Source organism: Phyllostomus discolor, chromosome 6, assembly GCF_004126475.2.
Source record: "Phyllostomus discolor isolate MPI-MPIP mPhyDis1 chromosome 6, mPhyDis1.pri.v3, whole genome shotgun sequence".
In the NCBI taxonomy this organism is placed as follows: Eukaryota; Metazoa; Chordata; class Mammalia; order Chiroptera; family Phyllostomidae; genus Phyllostomus; species Phyllostomus discolor.
In genome coordinates, this window is record NC_040908.2 from 91,109,265 (window position 1) to 91,126,438 (window position 17,174).

Here is a 17,174-nt window from a genome sequence, read left to right on the forward strand (position 1 = left end):
AGTTGGCAGGGCCTCTGAGGCCATATCCAAGTTTATAAAAGAGGTAGAGATGGAAGGTGACAGAGCAGCCAAAGAAGTTGGAGACGGCTGAGATAAATAGGCTTTGGGAAAGGATAGGGTTAACCATCTGGAGACGTTCTTCTAGCTCCTTTGTCAAGAGTAAGGATCTTTCTTTCTCTGTAGCCGGGGGAATGCCTTATGGCATAATGCAAGAGTACAGGGCAAAGGCAGCTGTTAGATTTTGGTGTTATTTGCCCCTACTGTATTATAGCCTTGTCTTAGTTTTATCACTGTAACTCAGTGATTGGTCAGTAGTTTCGTGTATCCAAGGGCTGTGAGAGTTAAAGTGCCACACTCTCAGCAGTTCTCTAGTTCTGTCTGTGCTGTGGCAGCTGCTCTGGCCATGGGATGTCAGAGGAAGCCAGAAATGCCACTTATTAACCAGCCCCAAAATTTGTGTGTTCACATTGTAAAATGTGCATTTTTAATTTTCATATTCCACTGTAGATAACTTTTATATTGTCTCTTCAATCTGAAAACTTCAGATTTTCTCTTATTTTTCTAAAGATAGGGTTTTATAGATTGAACGCCATGTGGAGGGAACTGTTTTTGATTTGTGCTTATATGATTAGCTCTCTTTTGCTTTCTTAAAATAATTATTGATCTATTGGTTTTGGAAAGAGAGAAAGATGGGAGGGGAGAGAGAGAGAGATGACATCCTGTGCTCATGTGCTCTAATGAAGAATCAAATCTGAAACCTTGGAGTTTGGGATGATACTCCAATCAACTGAGCTACCCGGCCAGGGCTCTTTCAGTTATAAAGGTAATTTGAGACATATATTTTAAAGATATAACCCCTGTTCTTACACTCTCTGTGTCCTGTATGGCTTTATTTAGTGTTAGAGCACTTTTGGCATTGATGCAGAAGGTGACTAATGGAAGGAACTTCTGAGTCCTTCCTTAAGAGCTAAGTGACTAGGACTGTACTTTGTTGTGTTGAATATACTTTTTTCACAATTGAAAGGTGATGTGGAAGGTAAAATAAGCACAAGCAGGATATGCAAAAATCGAATGTATGTTCTTGGCTCTCTCCCTTTCCTTTTCTGGGTACATTTTACTTAATTTCATTAAGTACGGATTTTTGTCTGTTTTATTCACTGCAAATGCCAAGTCTACTAGTGCCTGGCACGTAATAGTTGATCAATAAATGTTTGTTAAGTGAATAAATTTAAAGAGAATATAAAGACATTTATTCTAACTATACTATACAAATATTGCAAGAAATAAGATGATACATACATGCACTTTAGAAAATATCAATAGAAGTAACAAAACAAAATAGATGTAACAGAATCTACAAATGTAAATAATTATTATGCTCTAGTTTTTATTCCTTCACCATATTTTTAATATCTGCCTACTGTGCATGCCTGCTTTTATTGAGCTAGAAGGCAAGGTCTGTGGAGAAGAACATGGCTGTAGTTATCTGCAAAATTAAAACAAAAAGTTCTGGATTTTCCTTAAATATTCTTGTAATCTGCTACTCCAGTCAATTTACATTACATACTTGGAGGAAAGAATAAGTTTTTTCTACATGATCTAACCCTGACAATATTTTTTTAAAATTCAACATTAGTTCATTAAAGAGGTATTTGCTGTTGGCCTTTCTTTTTGCCTGGAATTTGAGATGTTTCAGTTATATGGGGAAATATTTATCCCCCCACCCCCATTTTTTTCCTTGTGATTCTGTTGGAAGCATTTTGGGAATGATATTTCAGAAAGATTTTATCTTTCTTCCAACCTCATTATTGTTTAAAATCTTCCCAAGGGAAAGTAAGAACTTTTGGAAGACAAATTCACATCCAATGATAAATTTAAGGAGAACCTGTCACTGTACTAGTGAGCAGCCTATAATAATTCAATGAGTTTCTAAGGACCTTAGGAAAAGAAAAAAATATTGAACTTGTTGAAAACCTGTTGAAATGCTTGTTTCTCATGTTCTTGCAGTACAGGTTCACTCTGTGTCTAACTTCCAGTTTCATTTTTTCATGTGTGACTGGTTTAATTTGTTTATGAGAGATATTTTGATTTGTGAATGTTATCTTACTAAATATTTTATTTTTAACTTATGTAATTTATGTATTTGTTTTTCTGAAAGGAAAGGATGCAGGGATTCTTATATATTGTGTTTTTATCATAGTATTTACATTTGTAAACCTCAGTTCATTTTAATAGCATTTTGAAATATATCTAATCTATTTACCTATTTCTGTATATGTATGTATGTATCTGTTTATCTACTATTTATTATGTAGGGCAGAAGAGAAATGATTCTGCCATTGGATTCTGAATTTAAAAATGCCATCCAGTAGAAGTCTGGAGTAGGCATAATTACTCTCATTGTGTCTTTTAAAAATTTGCCACAAGGAATGAAAATGTGTTTTACCTCCTTAAAAAGGGATCTGCATTCGAAGGCATTTGTTATAAGGAGTAATCATGAGATAATTATGTTGCAAAGGAAAAAAGACTATGGGAAAGACTAAATGTTATCTACAGACTATTATAGTTCCATCTGAAATTTCAGACAGATATGAGGAATTTCTAGCGTGGACCCTGGAGAAGAGAAATTTATTGTTTCTTCCTGATACAGAGATCAGTTAATGCTTTGTAGACCTGACAGTCCTTGTAAGTTGTAAAGACTCTTTGTGTATGTGTATTGTTAGATTATTGCCATTGTAAATACATTTCAAAGAAGACCAGTCTTTCCTTTTGTTCTGAATTAAATACTTTTTTTCCAAAAGTGTGATTGTAAAGTACAAACCTAACTGAAGAAGTATGGATGGGATTTATCTGTAGCTTGCAAGGGGCTAGCTTGTGAACTGTGGTGTGGAAAGCTGCCTTCTGGTTCTTTAAGCATTTGGTCAGTTCTCTCTTTAGCTACATTCTTGGCATGGGAGTGGGGGAGGATGGAGGAAATCAAATATGATGAAACTGTAAGTGTAATTTTTCACTATCTGCCTATTGAGAACAATCTAGTTCTCAAATATCTAGCTAACATGGATACCTCATTATTTTGGGCATAACAATGGGGTATATGATCTTAATGATATTAATAATTACTTCAACAACTCCATTGGGCATATAATTGGAAAAAGCATTTTACTATGAGTTACCCCAAGAGACACAATAATTTTTCAAAGGATACATATGAGTAAGTCAATTTCAAATATTGGTCCATAAAAAAGTTACCATTGTTAAGCTATAAAATATCAGTCTGTAGATACGAATCTGAAAATAGTATCAGACCACTAACTTTGGTCATTAGAAAAGGTATTTAGCTACTTGATGTGATTTATAAATTAAATCAAGATATATGAGGTCTGTCTGGAAAAGTCCAGCCATTGTTAATGTAATGGGAATGGTTTGTGCAACATCAGTGTAACCTGGAAGCCAAGGAGAGTGGACTGGAATGTGCATGTGTGAACAAGGATGACTTCCCTATACTAGTCAGTGGGGGCAATAGACACCAATGAGTGAGCATGTATACTGTGTGGCCATCACATTCAAAATGACTGAACGAGTAGAGTAATGAATCAGTATCAGATTTTGCATTAAGCTTGCACATTCCTCTGCAGAGACTATTTGGACGATTTGGAAGGCCATAGCTATGGGCACATGGTGGTTGACAGCTTCATCACAATAACATACCACCTCATGCATCACATCTCACGCAGAGTTTTTTTTGCAAAGCATCAAATCACACAGGTGACTCAGCCTCTCTGTAGCCCAGATTTGGTGCCCTGTGACTTCTGGCTTTTTCCTAAACTAAAATTACCTTTGAAAGAGAAGAGATTTCAGACCATCAGTGAGATTCAGGAAAATACAATGGTGTAGCTGATGGTGATTGGGAGAACTGTGTGAGGCCCCAAGGTGCCTACTTGGAAGGGGACTGAGGTGTCATTGTCCTATGTACAATGTTTCTTGTTTCTTGTATCTTGTATCTTCAGTAAATATCTCTATTTTTCATATTGCATGGCTGGGTACCTTCTGGACAGACCTTGTACTTGCCTGGAAACATTTTAAAAACCTAAAATAACAATGTTTATTATTTTGCTCTTCCAGAGTAACTAATAGAAGCAAAAACAAAAGCATATCAAAGTAAAGCACATCAAAGTTTTTACCTCAGTGTTTTATGCTGGTTTAAACTCTGATGAATTATGGGTTTAGGCTGAGGAAAAAAATGGTAAGGTGAGGACATTTACTTTTGGCAGTCCCTATTTTCAACCTTTCTTGATTTTCTATATCAAAACCTCATACCACAAGAACTGCTTTGAGTCTCTCTTGTTAGACAAATTGGACTTGGGTACATTTTAAATACCCATGCTAAATTATTCATTGAAAAATACCTTCCTTAATTTTAAGCACCTTTGCAGGAGTGGAAAGTAAGATTTTGGGGAGAGGATTGGAGGATGGATGGGATGGAGCTAGCTCTTTTGGTGCTCCTAAAATCGAACCTGGTGTCTGGCCCCACAAAGCTCTGACTGTATGAATGACTGTACAGAAGTGGGTATGTCTGGGTGCTTCTCAGGTGGCCATCTGGAGATCTCTGTAGCTCTAGTAAATTATTCAGTGTTCTTGGTCTGTAGGAATAACATAAATATATTGGGAGATATAAACAATATATAACACCTTTGATTATGTGGCATATTTACTAATTTTTATCATAAACTATTTTCTGTTGTTTCAAAAAACTATTACTACTTCCTCAGGATTCAATTTATATAAGGCTTATAGGGCCAAGTGGGCTGATGTTGTCCTTATGTTTTATGATGCTTGGAGATTCCAAAGATTTTGCTACTGACGTGCGTAATTCATGAATCATGTGTGTTGTGTCAATTATGGATGCCCTGGCACTAGGTTTGCCTTGGAAATTCCACTGAAGAATCTTTATGTATGCAGGAAATTTAAAAAATTTCTTTAAAACAGAAAAAAAGAGAGTGATATCTAATCAGTACCTTGTTCCTAAGTATTGTGTCATTAAAATTCTTTGTTGTTTGGTGTGAGTGTGTGTGCCTGATTTCTTGGGTCAGTGTTTGACTGATATTTATAAAACTGAATGGCAAAGCAAGAAATTTAACATCTTGTGGTATTCTAGCGAGAATTTGAGAATATACATACTGTGCTAGAAACATGTCCCTGCTCTATAGGCAGAGTGTTCTCAATAGCCACTTCTTACTCATATCCTTGCACTGTCCCCTTTTCCCAGTTACTAATCTTCGGTTAGGTAATGAGACAAACACATGGCAAAAATACTGCAGAGTTAAGAATCTGTTTCTTGTGTAAGCAAGGTTTAATGTCTTTTGTTAGAATTCTATAATGAACTCCACAGCAATTTATATTATCGTGGCCATTTTTATGATGGATGGCTTATTCTGAATAGTTTTTAGTATAAGCAGATTTAAGGAGAATTCTGAAATACCAGGGCCTTCTGCCAACTATATTTTTTAATACCTGAGAAATGTCATTGTCTTTCTTTCTTTTTCTTTCTTCCTTCCTTTCTTCCTTTCTTCCTTTCCTCCCTCCCTCCCCTTCCTTCCTTCTCTCTCTCTTTCTCTTGTTTGTTTCTTTCTTTCTTTTCTTTCTTTCTTTCTTTCTTTCTTTCTTTCTTTCTTTCTTTCTTTTTTCTTTTCTTTTCTTTTCTTTTCTTTTCTTTTCTTTTCTTTTCTTTTCTTTTCTTTTCTTTTCTTTCTCTTTCTTTCTCTTTCTTCCTTTCTTTCTTTCTCTTTCTTCCTTTCTCCCTTTCTTCCTTTCTTTCTTTCCTTTCTTCCTTTCCTCCCTCCCTCCCCTTCCTTCCTTCTCTCTCTCTCTCTTCTTTCTCTCTCTCTCTCTTTCTCTCTTTCTTTCTTTTCTTTCTTCTTTCTGTTAGCTTTCCCCACTTCAGGACTGTGAGAGAATGATGTGCTGGCTTATACTTTCCATACAGAAAAGCCACAAGCATTGAATGGCATGTATTTGGAGTTTACAAAGCATGTTTTAAATGCATGTTACCTGACTCTGATTCACCCAGGAAATGTGTGAGGTAGGCAGGACAAGGATTAATTGTAGGCTGAACTTTAAGGTAAGGAAATGAGCTTGGAGAGGAATGGGGTAACCTGCCCAAAGTCAAGAAGCCAGTAACCATCTACATTTTAGTGCCTGATTCTCCTGTTTCAGGTCCTAAGTTCTTTTTACTATGACTTGTTTCTCAACATGTCCATGAACTGGTGCATCTCAGCATACAATATTGTCCAGTGTAGGCCCTCTATTTTGCCTCCTATATGTTTTCTACTTTGTGACTTGCCAAGGTGTGGTAGCAATTTCTTGTTGGTTTTCTTGAATCTTACCTCCTCTCACCAATTGTTTAGGTTCTGACTGTGCTATGAGTCCACACAACACAGACCTGTGTTAGAAATGATGAAGGGTTCTTCATCAGAACTCTGGCTCTAGCAGACCTGGTTTGGCTGTCCACTGTCATGTTTATATGCTCCAGGCTCTCATGGTTGGTGGCAGCTATGAAGAGAATGGCAAACGCCTTTGTCACTGCCGACATCTTAGCTTATGCTGCAGACTCTGGAAAGAGCAGTGACATTACTTGTTTGCTTTCTGAATATGAAAGAAGTTGTGATTATCATAGAAACAGTTACATGCATAAGGGCATATATTTCTCTTCATAGATTGTATATAATTGTGCATACCCAGTCATACATATGTCTCAGCATAAATTATTTAGTAGAAGAAATGAGGATGTAATATAATAGTTATTGTATAATGGATTAACACCTAAATTTAAAGAAATGTGCTCAGAGTTAACTGCAAAAAAAAAGTAAGACTTTTCAAGTCATGTAGTATTAGTATTCTTCTGCTTGCATGTTCCCCCCCCCCCCCCCCCCAAGAAAGGAGTGTGATAATCTGTACTTTTAGCTCAGGAAAGTAGTGCATCACGAACACTTATGACATGGCAGTTGTTATCTGCCTCACATCTGGCTAGTGAGCATGTTTCACATTCGTTTGGATTATCTGATTATAGTCAACACTCAATCTGATTATATTTACATCCTTGTTGAATTTTATCTCACCAGACAGGTGGAAACAGTGGAGCTGAGCAACATCTGAGATTCTTAAATGCTAAGCACTTGTTCTTGTCAATGTTCTTGAAATAATCAGACTCTCAGCCAATAGCGAAACAAAATGCCCACGGCACTGCGGTTGGCATCTGAACAATTCATTTATTTACATTGAGCAATAACTGTGAAATGAGGCTTGTTACTTAAAGTCTGCATGGTCAGCACTTTCTTACCTGTTCAGGCTACATGAGGAGCCAAGTCATAATCAAAAGTTTGCTTTAATCCGTTTATAGCCGAATCAAAATGAATTTCATGCTAAATTATTCAATCCAGTTTAAAGAGCTTTTTGATGGCAGGGGAGGCCTTGCTCATGAGGCTTGACATTCCACATTTGTTTATAAGAGGGTCCCTTTTTAGTTCAGGTGGTTGAAGAATTTTCCTTACTTTAGGAATAATCTTTCTTAATGTGACAGAGGGCCAGTATACCCTTTGACAATATTAGCTATAATGTTTCATAAATGATCCCCCTTCTCTTTCCTGTGGTCACTGTCTCTAACTTCAGCAGCTGTTTCCATGCCCTCCCTGGTTTCATCTCCTCCACCTTTGTTGCTTCTGTTGTTCACTGGCCACTTCACTTGGAGCTCTATACTCTGGTTGATGACCAGAGGTAATTCTCTATCACCTAGGTACAAATGATTATTTAGGCAGTATATTTAGGGTTGACAAAACATTTCCCCATTTTCTGTCTTAATTGTATAATTTAACTGTCAGGCAAAAATATTATTTTCTGGGTTCTTGTTAAGAAACACTTCACTGTAGCTCCCAAGTACTGGAAACAATAGGGAATTCTTTGGAAATGCTCAAGTGGAGGCTGCAAAGATGTTTTAAAAGGCTAGAAATTATTTCCTGACATGAGGGCCATTGCTATCCTGTGTGGTACTCCGGAGCTGAAATGATGCTAATTAGTTTTGCAGCATCTAATTGGCACCTCTGGGCTCTGAGGCAGGCCTGGCAAAGGTCCTAGATATTAGACATGGTCCGTTTAGTTCAATTTGACAATTTTTTGTCTACTTCCTCATGAGGAGATTTTTCCATATAATCATCATACGACACATACTTCTATAATACTTTATAGTTTTATTTCATTTTGACCTTACAACAACCCTGAGAAATAATTATGCTAGGAATTTCTCTATTTTATAGAAAGAGAAATTGAGGTTCAGAAAAATAAACAGCTGTATCCAAAATCACACAATCTAGCAAGATTTCCTTTCTTTCAACTGGAACGTTTTCTGCCTCTGTGAAGACAGAACAATGTATTTCTGTTTAGAGGAGCGGGTTAAAGGCTTGGCTCTTTGGAGGCCATCAGACACAGCTGAGACGCATATACAGACTCAGACACTTACTGCTGAAGTGACTTTGGGCAAGTTTTTAACTTCCCTAGGTTTAACTTCACATTTGTAAAATGGGGGTAATGCCTTTTCCTTTTGTATAGGGTTTTTTGAGGATTAAAGAGTTGCTGCATGTGACATGTCAGGCCCAGTCAGTGTTTGACCTTAACACTTAACATTGGTGACCACTGTCACAGTGTTCAGTCCAGAAAGCTTCTTCCCTTGTTTCCCTCTGGAGATGGAGTCAGCCCTGTGCCATCTGTGAGATTCTGTGTGGTTTAAGGACTCAGGACTAGAGCCTTGTCCCTTCAAATGTTTGCAGTATGGCATGATTTGTTTCCTCAGAAGGTGTCTAGAGACAATACCATGTTGTTTCATAGTCTGTATTTTTTTTAGTCAGACGGCCAGGTCGTCCAAGATGGTGACCAGTGGAACATGTTTCTCCTCAAGTTTTCCTATTAAGAAGTTAATAATCATACTAGAGCTATTTAAATAGCAATGACAACATTTATAATTAGGAAAACAATCATACATTTTCATATTCATTAAAACATAAAAGGAAAGAAGGGATTTCAGTTAGATGCATGGAAGAATTTCCTAATAGTCACCAAAGTGAAATGTTACCAATATTGGCAGTAGCTTGTGGAAGGAAAGGCACAGGAGGGAGACCGAAGTCTGCTGTCTTGTTGGTGGCTCTTCCAGCTGAGACAAAACACTTTGCCGTTCTGAATATTGACTTTTTGCTCTGTGAAATGTGGATATGTGGATAACTACCTGAGACTCCTGAGGTTGTTGTGAATATCTAATGAAATAAAGGAAAAGAAAGTGATTTGCAAACTGTGAAGTGTTATACAAACTGAAGGTGGTGTTATTATTTTCTCGAGTTCCCTAAAAACATTAGGAATTCTTGAGTGGCTTACATATGCTCTTGTCTCAAGGTAGGTGAAGGACTAATAAATAAATAACCCTTTGGATCTATGTCAGTTGAAGGAATGTATTTTTCAGCTTAAATTAATATGATGGTATTAAATTTTGTATCAAATCAAATTCAATGGCTATTTTTAGAAAGACATAAAAATAAAAGTATAAAGTGGCTCTGACTGGTGTGGCTTAGTGGATTGAGCACCAGCTTGTGAATCAAAGGGTCTCAGGTTTGACTCCCAGTCAGTGGACATGCCTGGGTTGCAGGCCAGGTCCCCAGTAGGGTGTGCTCCAGAGGCAACCACACATTGATATTTCTCTTCATCTCTTTCTCCCTCCTGTCCCCTCTGTCTAAAAAATAAATAAATAAAATCTAAAAAAATAATAAAAAAATAAAAAATAAAACTAGAAAGGAGAAAATATTTGGAAAGCTAACATACTTTGTATAGAAAGACTTAATTATCATATTGATTATATGTTAAGTATATTCAGTCACAATCAGTAATTACAATGATAATAACAAGTATGCTTTGCTAATTAGAGCATATTTCTAATAAAACCAAGGTTATTGGTTTAAATCCTTTTATGGCTCAATTAGCATAATGTCAGCCTTCACTCTAAGCCCTCATGAGGTCACTTAGATGTATACCAGTGTTCACAAAGAGAATAAAGTGGAAATAAGATGAATTGTGCAGATGTTCAACAAGTATGGGTAGAAGAACTCTGTATTATTATGCATCTCTAGCTTTTATCTTTATCCTTTTAGTACACTTAGTATTTTTTTTATTTTGTAATTAATTGTTTAGACTATTGCAAGGAGCAGGAAAACATCACCAGGTGTTAAGTTCAGTTCAGGGACTTCAGTTCTTCAGGTCTGGCTAAGAAAGAATTCAGGGCTAAGACTAAAACTGTAAGAGCAAATTTATTTAGAAAGTCACAGAGGTAGAAGTCAGATGTAGAAGAAATGGACTCAGGAAATGAGTCACAGAGGCAAAAGACGGGCTCTTGGAGCTTAGGAGAGAGGGAGAGACATGTGCCTTGAGAGGTGAAAGAGGAATGGAAGATTTGGGTATGCTTAAGAAAAAGAGAGAAAGTAGGTCCTGGTGAAAGAAGGGGATGGGTAAGGGCATGAACATGTTCCACAGAGAAAGCCAAGCTGGGTCCTCCATCCTGAGGGCTTTTATCTGGAGGTTTTAGGAAACAATCTCAATAGAATATTCCTCAGCTTTTTAAGGTGTGTCTTCTCAGGGTCATGGTTTCCACTGAATGGTCGATGCCAGGATCAGGGGTCATCAGTCAATGCAGCTGGTCCAGATGTCAACCATGGCAACACGCCACCTTGTATTTCTGCTTTTCGGGGTCTGGAGCTGAAACATAGCTGAGGCTTAGATGTCATCTCCAGGGGTTAGTATTTGATGGAGTGGTGGTGCAAGGGCTTGCAGTTTTGCCCATGTCTGGGCACCTGGAGCTCCCCAGCCTGGTCACCCTCTGTACCTGGTCTGTCATTCCTCCTCTGCTCATGCCTAACTTCCTACTACACTATGGGTTTTGTTTAGGAAAGTACCAGCGTCAGTCACTGTCTTCCATGTTTCCTGAAAGGTGTTTAATTATCAGTATGTTCTGACCCTCTGTTTACAAGTGCTTAAATTTGCAATGTTTTAGTTCAAAATAACCCTGAGAACTACAAACTTCTTATAAGTGTTTTTCAGATGGGAAAATGGAGGCATTTTCCTCCCAAGATTTCTACTCCCAGGTGAAGAGATTTTGGCTAATTTTATAAAAAGGTCAGTAGCACAGCTGGGTTTGAAATACAGAGGTCCTGACTCAAAGTTCTATATTTAATTTGCAGTCTATTTTTTTTTTTTTGGTTTATATGTAGTAAGTTTATACAGAGGCTGGGAAAATGAATATCATGTCTGGATATTTAGCAAGATTGATGATTATTATAATTACATCTTTTTCAGAAGTAGTTAATCTGGTAGTTGTTTGAAGTGACTTATTTTTACTAGTTTTATTAATAATACTAATCATGTAATTTGATCCATTGTTGTCTATGTGCCTAGCCATAAACATAGGGTGCCTAACATTATAATTTTGATTACTTCAAATGATGGAATTTGGCATATCATGTCCTAACAAGAAAAATGCTTTAATGTTGTGGAAAAAGTAGAGATCTTTGTATTGTGATTTGGAGGATAATGAGAAGGGTCCCTTGTCACCCCCCCATCAATTTATCTTTCACCAACAAGCTTATTTACCAAAATTCTACCATTAGTGGTTCAGATTGTCTTATGTAACATGGAGAGACTCATTCATACCATCCTACCTTAGTAAGGATTGAGGATCGAGTGTTTGAGGAAACGGAAGTATAATTGCTCTCGAGTGTCATCTGAGATCAGTGTACTAAGGCAATTTGAAATTTTGGTGAGGGAAGGACAGAGAATTTATAATAATGATTTGGGAGTTTAGATATAGTGGTTGGAATTTGACCTATCAGAATGTAGCATAAATACACTTGCCGCTTTGAGGGTAGGAAAGAGGTGAGCCATAGGATAAGAGAAAGCTGTGGAAGGGAAGGTGGATGCACATATAAAATAAGACAATCCATGGTTTTGCCTATAGCAGTATGATTTGTCTGTGTATTCTTTGTTTTGAAGTTTTGGTTTAGAGAACGTTAGATGTGTTCTCAAAAAGAAAATTCATTCGAATCCATGTGATTCTGTACTTTATGTTGACATTAAAAAATGCTTTCTTATGAAAGACAGTTTCATAGGGGAAGAGATACTTTTTTTTTTTTTTTTGGTAAAAGAGGGCTTCTATTTTGTCCGTCTTTGGTTCTTTCTCAGTTCAGTGTTGATAAAAATGCCAGTCTGTTTCATTGGATTGGTGCAAGGATCAGTTGGGATAATATGCCTTAAAAATATGAACAGTAAGCTGCTGAACAAAATACAAAATGTTAAATAATATGTGCAGTATGGGTTGGAGATTATGTGTTTGGATTCTGGAGCAGATTACCTGAGTTTTAACCCTGGCTTTGTTCCTTTTTACCTGGGTGACATAGGGCAAGTTAAATTTGCATGTCTCAGTTTTCTCATCTGTAAAATGAGATGAGAAATCACCTAATATTTATGTGAAGATCAAAGAAGTAATGTGTGTAATGGGCATAAAAATCATGGTCTCACATCAAGTTAAGTACAATAACCACACTTACTGTTGTATTTTTATATATTGTTATATATTAATACATATCAGCACAAAGTTGAATGCTGACAGAGAATCATTTGGAAATTTAAAAAAATCCTATATATATATATATATATATATATATATACCTCAAGCAATATAGTCCTTTGTTTATCCAACAAATTCTTTTTTTATTGTTTTCAAGATTTTATTTATTTATTTTTAGAGAGAGGGAAGGGAGGGAGAAAGAGAGGGAGAGAAACATCAATGCATGGTTGCCTCTTGCACACCCCCTACTGGAAACCTGGCCTGAAATCCAGGCATGTGCTCTGACTGGGAATCGAACTATTGACCCGTTGGTTCACAGGCCAGCACTCAGTCCACTGAGCCACATCACCCAGGGCTATCTAATAAATTCTTATTTGACTACAACTGATTAGTGACAGTTAATATGGAACTGAGTTGAATTTAGCAGTTAAGTGTGAACATTTCTCAGACACTTCTCTGTGTATTTGTATGAACCACTATCACTAATGCTGACTTATTCAGCTATCCTTCAGAGAGTATTGGTCTTGGCCATCATGTTTATCCCTAAGCGAAAGGCTTTCACCTCTGGTATACATTGGAAGCAATTGGGTCCCCCAGACTAGTGAATTGGAAATTTTGGGAGTGGTGCTCAGGCATTGGTATTTTTATAAGCTCCCCAGTGATTTAAATGTTCAGACAGAGTTGAAAACCACTGGGTTGCAGCATTAGTAGTTAAATATATATCCACATCATTTAGTCTCTGACATTGATATATAATTTTCTCATATTTAAGTAAATAAAAGAACATGGTTATCTATAGATGTTCCTTTAAAGGTATATCTATTTCCATTTATTCTGTAGTTTATGAATATAATATAATAAAGCAGAAATGAATATATTTGTTTTTAAATTACTTGTGGATTTTTGTGTGCTTATTTTTTGACAAGATGAAGTGTTGTGTCTATCAAAAAGAAATATGCAGACACAGAATGTTAAAGGTGAGACACTCAATGCATCTAATGGAAAGAAGACACAGTTGAAGCCAGCTCTGACTTACAGTTACTTATTCACTTACTAGCTGTGCGATCTTGAGTTACTCACTTAACCAATGGGAGCCTTACTTTCTTCATCTCCGGGAAGTTGAGATGAACGGGTACTTTGTACTACGGCAACTGCGTTTCATGCTGGGGTGCACACGCAGACACATCTCAATTCCCTGCCTCCTGCCTGGTTCCCGCACCATCTGGTGTGGATATCCAGAGCAGGAACTGTGTGGGAGCTTCCTTGGGGCTGTCTGAGCCTGCAGGGCCAGCTGCTGGGAATGGCTTCCTCCCACTTCTCAGGGATCGTTTCTCCAGCTCTGCTGGGACCAATTCGTGCCTGGCTGTGTGGATCCCATGCCCTTTCATGAGCATAACATTTAGTCTGTGGGCCAGTTACTGCTGGCTGAGTAGAGCGAAGCTGTTAATGAGACTGGAAATGAAGATGGCTTCTTGTTGCCACAGGATAGAAGGTTTTGGGTACCTTCTGTTTGAGCCCTAGGCAATACATGTGCAGGACACAGATGGCTGCTTTCCTGTTACAACTGTCTATCCAATGCGTCTTTGTGTTGAGTAGGGTTAATAAGACAGTAAGAGGCCACTATCTGTACCCTAGTTTGGGGGAAGCAGAGAAAAATCAGGCACTTCTTTGATTTTCTGTTTTATGATACGAGCAGTGGATTTTTCTCCTTTTCCACACTTGTCTCTGTTTTTCTAGCATATGGCCATATGCTAGACAAACAGGTCACACTGTTCTCCTGTTTAAAATTCTTCATGTTCCAAGAAGGAGGTTCATGGGCTGTTTCTTATTGTAAAGTATGAGGCCTGGGGTCCTGATCTTAGCTGTGGTGCTTCAGTGTCCTTCCCACTTGTAGCCTGGCTCTGGCTTTAGGTCTCTCCTCAATCTTAACTTGGAGAATTCTGCTTTTGTCATCACTTCTCTGGACTGTCTGAAGGTTTCATTGAAAATATTTGTAAATCCAACTGCCATTTTCCTATTTTTTCCTCTGTCCACTGGAATTGGTACTATTTTCTCATTGTGAGCACTAGTGGTGGGCCTATTGACTTTTTTAGTGAGCACTCTTCCTCTTGATTATGAGACTGCTGAGGGCAAGAACCATGTTTTCCAGCTAAGCATGGTGACAGCTATCATATATTATGTACCTACTGTGCACGAGAGACTTTGCTTTAATTATTTCAATTAATTCCCATACAAATACCACATACATAAAGAATCTTATTTCAGAGAACTTAATTAAATTGCCAAAGATCATCTAGCTAGGGAGTCACAGAGCTGGATTTTGAACTCAGTTTGACCTTAAATCCCCTTTTCTAAATCATCTTTCCAAATTATTTCTTGAAGGAAAGGAAGGATAAATATGAGAACAGGATCTTGCCCTGTAGCAAGATGGAACTGTTGAGTAGGGGTCTTGTATGGAATCACATTCTTAAGGAAAAAAGAGAAGGTCTGCATAGTGTTTGCTTTTCCCACTGTGTTGACTTGCATTGCTGACATACATACACACTTAATACATGGACCCTCTGACCGTCAATGCAGAAGTCACCCCTACAGAAGGCTTTGGCCCTCATGTGGGTCTTTAACTCATGCTTTTGATTTAGATCAGAGAGACCCTGAGATTATGCGAGGATGTCTCTCACTGATAAAGCTGTGGTTTGAGCCGTCAGGCAAACTCTGAAGTAGATTCCAATGAGTCCTCCAACATAAGATAGTCTGAGGAGTGAGGTCTGTGTTGAAATCATCCTTGTCTTGCTGAAGATCAGGAGGTTCTCTGCAGTCAGTCTCTATGCTTGTAGTTTAGACCATTACAATGGGCCCAGTGGCTTTGGCAAGCAACAGAAAGTATATAAATGCTTAGCAAGTTGAAGCTTTGTTGAATGTGCCCAAAGAACATTTTTCCTTTATTGTATTTGGAAACCATACATTTAAGTCCTGCCGGGGAGTAAAAGTAATTGCTTCACAAAAGAAAAAAGTCAGTCTTTAAAAGTCTTAACTCCTTTCACAAACATGTACTTTTTAATAACTGGGAAATTCCTGGCATAGGGAAAAATGTCCTTTTGTTAGAATGAGGTCATTCTGGTCTTAACTGGCCCTGTGTACTCTCTAGTTCCTCTTTGTGTCCATGTTTTGGGACAGAGGTTATTGGGAGGATAATCCCCCTGTGGATATTAACTGCTTTTAGGGCATGTTGCCAAAGAGAAAGTTATCTTAGCTCAGAAACTGCCAAGCCAGTGCAGGAGGCCCAGTTCCCAGGGGTACTGAGGTAGTGACTGCTAATGACTTGGGTTAGGTTGGCGGTAGGGTGGGTTTTTAGAGCACACTTTCCCTGTGCTCTAGGATTGCTGTGTCTGCTTCATCCTCTTTAGATTTCCCAACAGCTCCACTGCTTCTTCCTTCAGGAATATTTTTATTTCCCAGGCACATTCTGTTTACTCTGCTTTGGTTTTATCCTGATGAGTAAAAACATCTGTGCCAGTTTGAGGCCTCATGTTCATCCTTTTTCACCTGCTATGAATGACAAACAGCCATTGAAAGAAGTCTATACCTCTTTCTTTCAACACTCAGAGGCTGATTCCTCCTAAAATTAATTTCTGCATTGGCTTGGCTAAAGCAAAGATTGTGTCTGAGGCCTTAGATTTGCTCAGGGTAAGGGGTCTCCTAAACAGCAATATAGAGCATCTCAGCGGATGGTTTTGATTTCACTGAAGTTCACTTTTTTTCTAGCTTTAAGACAACTATTCCCTTTGAGGACTGTTAGGCAGGGAGATAGTTATATCTGTCCTGGATGTTTTCATAAAGAGGTGAAAGTGGAACCTTCACAGCAACCTTTGTATTCTCCTCGAAATTAAATATAAGGATGACCACTCTGAAAGATTAGAGATGGGAAATAAATGGATAATTCTTAACTGCTTCTTAGGTACAAGTACTGTGCTAGATCCTTTCTTCTTCTTACTCTTTTAGACCTGTCTGGGTTCTTGCAGTTTAAGTAGTGGGAGCCCACTAGATCATCTAACTACCTTGCCGTCTCCCATCTGGAAGAGTCTGTGTCAGAGTCATTATAATCCCTTAAAATTTATCCACAGTTATGAGGGATCAATATTTTGATAGGTATTTGATAGCTTTTTTCCTGCTTGATTGACTAAAAGTTTTTATTATTTAAAAAATTCACACTCTTGCCACTGAAAATTTGGTTTTTATCATAATTTGTGGATAAAATCTATGTTCTGGGATTTGGTGTCACGCTCATGGCTCCCTAGGTCTGAAACTGCAACTTCAGGCTCTGTTGTCTAAATAAGCCTGAGAAGAATTTCTTGATTTGTTGGAGTAGAGAGAGAATTCTAAAATTTGGTCATGAGTTGTTTAGGTATTTGCTTCAGATCCCATTTCTTGTCCGGAGTACTTGTGGGCCCTGTAGGGGGCTCCAGAGCCCTTGCCTGAAATCTCTTGTATGGTTGAGGCAATCCAGCTTGCCCTGCGCATGACCCTGTTT

General features: G+C 37.8%; 1 protein-coding gene across 1 annotated transcript in view; it reads left to right on the top strand.

The window, feature by feature from the left end:
• The window catches only part of GUCY1A2 (guanylate cyclase 1 soluble subunit alpha 2), a 328,461-nt gene that overhangs the window by 13,182 nt on the left and 298,105 nt on the right, over window positions 1–17,174 (top strand). The window lies entirely within an intron of this gene.